Consider the following 2,987-nt stretch of genomic DNA (forward strand, 5'->3'; position numbering starts at 1 on the left):
TATATTTCTTTAGAAGGGCATCTGTAACAGTCATAGTCATGAGCATCGTCTTAGTCCATATTCACATAGGTCCCTCTCGCCTTACCAGTAAGCGATGCAATATGGCGCAAAACCCAGTCAGACCTAGGCCGCCGACATGCTGCCACAATCTTCTCAAAAGTTATAAGTGCTCACTATCATCCTTCTCTGTTAATCTCTCTAATCTCGGTTCTGAGGGGAACTGAAACTGACCTGAAGAGGCAGGGGGTGGAACACACTCTTGTGCCAGTTCAGGACTTGGGTTCCAGGTTCATCTGAGTCCAGAGCTGTTGATGTGTTCTCCGGAATTGGGAAAGTGTGAGCTTGCACCTCAAGCTGCAGCAGTTGGAACTAATTATGTAGTACCCGAAACCGCTGCACCTGTCGTGCAGACTACTCACTCAGTTGAGCGTCAAGGGCCTCTTGCTGGCCTATGTGGGCACGAAGAATACTAGCCAGGTCCAGCATTGTTCAGGATCTCTGCTTTCTACAGCCTCAGTACCTGTGACTCCTCCTAAAGCTCCAGTGTCACTGCCATCTGTTTGCTCTTATTGTACAGTCTGTTGTTCCTGAGACTCCCCACGATTTCCGCTTCCACTCCATCCTCCACGCTGCTTTACTCAAAAAACAAATAGAGGTCGGAAAAAAATACCAAGCAAAAATTACAGTGATTAGCCAAACCACAATAACTACAATTGTGGACCAATGAGAATGGATTTGAAAATAGCAGGTGAAAAGGAACCGCCCCATTAAATAAATGAGTCGGATTTAGGAATTTTCAGGACTGGTTTCAGGGGGAAGCGTGGATCCAGTTCGCTGTCAGCTGCAGTGTTATTATGATTGTTTGTTTCTTGTTGTCTGTTTCTTGTTGTCTTTGTCTTACCATCTTCATCATTGCTGTTGCATTAAACCTTTTTTCAATTCAGCCCTCAGTCTCCTTCATCAGAGATCCGATTGAGAGCGATGTTAGTAAAATCTAACAATTGGTGACCTCCGACGTGGATCTCTGAGGAAAAGGACGGACAAATTCAAAAGACGGGATCATGGTGAGCTGCTGAATTTTCACATGGGCCCGAAAAACTATGAGGTGAGCAGAAACCCTGTTTTAGCAAAACACTGCATATAAGAAATGTGAAAACATGTAGACGTGATGATTCAGCAGCCAGCACCGCCGTAAGTAATTTAAAACTGATACTCAATTGAAAGTATTGAAAGTGATAAGTCAAAGAAATTGTGCATGGTTGTTTGTATGTGACATGAGTAATGTTAAAATCCTGCAAATGAAGGTCAATTGAAAAAATGCCTGCGAAGAAGGTCCGGAATTTAAGTGCACATTAGAAGTCCGATAGACGGCCAGGTTTAGAATCACGTTAATTTTTTAGATAAAAAGATTAGCAAGGGACGGTGACCAAGTATTAGTCTCTGTGAGGGGAAATGCAAGAACCTGCAACTGAGGGTTTGATTCTGAGCCAGTAAGACGGCGAATCGAGGTCACAAGAGTGGACCTAGTCAATGAAAAATAGGAACAATTAAAACTAGGGATGTGAATACTGTAAACAAATTAATGGGGCAGGGTTGGCTGTGTGGCTGGGAGCTTGCAGAATGTGGCTCTAGCTGTATTGATGGTGGCTGTAAATAACCCATTGTATGGATATTTGATTTGTTGAACTGGGAGCGTGAATGCTCTGGCTGTGTGTTTTTAAACAGGAAAAAGCGTTCATTGACGCCTATCCTGTAGTGACTGGGGAAGAATTATTTGTTGAATAAGCTGAAACTGAACTGTGAGAGTTCAATTTCTGATGAGATTGTGGTATGAATGTGTCCATCTTGAAATGTTCCACAGAATGGCTGGCTTGATGTCTTGTGAGGAACTGCTGAAAGTGTGAATGGTTGATGTGGGACATTGTAAAGAGTGATTGGAGTTCCTAAGAAAATGCATAAAGAGCAGCCAGCGGTTGAAAATGTATGAAAATTTGTCAAACTTTGAACATTTAAAATGATTAGTTTCAGTTGATTACATCTTCTATTTTGTGGAAAATTGCGGTGGTTTTTATTCTTTGAATATATGTATTTGTGATTGGTGTTATGTATGTATATTTTCAATGGACTGATGATTTTGGATGGGTAATTTCATATATTTTCTTTTGTGTGTGTTTTGGAGTTTTTGCCCATTGTGTTAAGGACTTTGTAAAACCGAGAGACCAAGGAGAACATTTCTCCCTCCGTGAGAAATTAATGGACAGATCAAAGACAAACTCATATCACAGTTCTTTCCTCCCAGAATGAAACTCTTATATGACTTTTGAAAAGCAAAAACTCTGTCAAAACCATTTATTCACAGGTGAAAGCCGAGACTGGTCCGCCTTGATGGCTTCAGCTGTTCAAGAAATCCAGATCCAGGTAGAAAAAGTTCATGCTGTTGACTACCAGCACTGCAGGGAAGGACACCCCACACAGCATGGGATCAACAGCCCAGCAGGGGACCAACAAACATCTGACCAGACTCTGAAGGAGAGCATGGAGCATCGCTGTTGCTGATTTCCTGCGGTGGCTCCTGACACTGTCAGCAAAGAGGAGTGAGACTGGAGTCCCCTGTCTGATGCTGACTTTTGCTGACTAAATCATCCCCAGGTGCTGGAGTGGAGGCACACCCAGCTGTTCATCCCCATGTTTCCTCAGTTAGACCTGCGATGACATCCACACCAAGTGTCAGAAAAGGAGGGTCCTGATTCCATGAAGACTTCCACTCAGGGGCACGCTAAGCATAGCGCCATCATCTTCCGTCTGAATGTTTCTGAAACACATGATGTTTCAGAAAAGGAGGGAAAGGGGTTTTCAAGATGGCGGCTTAAGGGACAGTCGGGACGAGGGGCGCTGGCGCTTATTTTTGCCTATTTCTCCAGTTTATACCCTGCAAAAAGCGACAAGGTAGTCTCTTCTCGCCGGCTAAACTTGCGATGAGTATTAGT

Source organism: Etheostoma cragini, chromosome 11 (genome assembly GCF_013103735.1).
Source record: "Etheostoma cragini isolate CJK2018 chromosome 11, CSU_Ecrag_1.0, whole genome shotgun sequence".
Classification (NCBI taxonomy): Eukaryota; Metazoa; Chordata; class Actinopteri; order Perciformes; family Percidae; genus Etheostoma; species Etheostoma cragini.